The 257-nt window shown below is 30.7% G+C and overlaps 1 protein-coding gene across 1 annotated transcript in view; it reads left to right on the plus strand.

The window, feature by feature from the left end:
• Nucleotides 1-257, plus strand: part of LOC119586102 (nibrin-like) — a gene marked incomplete at its 5' end in the record, with an annotated part of 11,415 nt that overhangs the window by 3,707 nt on the left and 7,451 nt on the right.

Here is a 257-nt window from a genome sequence, read left to right on the forward strand (position 1 = left end):
AAACAGTATTGTTTTTTATTGGGCTGAAGCTAAGCATGACTCATATAAATGTAATGCTTACAGGACTCTAGTTAAAGTATTTTAAGGGATAAGGATATTTATACTTTGTCTCATAGAAGATGTCTGCCTGAAAAAAGAGAAAAGAGTTATATCAAACCTTTTCAAAGTTTCTTATTTCTTGATGTGTCTTCAAAATTGGTTTAGTTTTATCAATTTAGAGTCTTTTTCTAGAAAGATGTAGGGAGTGCTTTAGCGCT

Source organism: Penaeus monodon, chromosome 21, assembly GCF_015228065.2.
Source record: "Penaeus monodon isolate SGIC_2016 chromosome 21, NSTDA_Pmon_1, whole genome shotgun sequence".
Taxonomy (NCBI): domain Eukaryota; kingdom Metazoa; phylum Arthropoda; class Malacostraca; order Decapoda; family Penaeidae; genus Penaeus; species Penaeus monodon.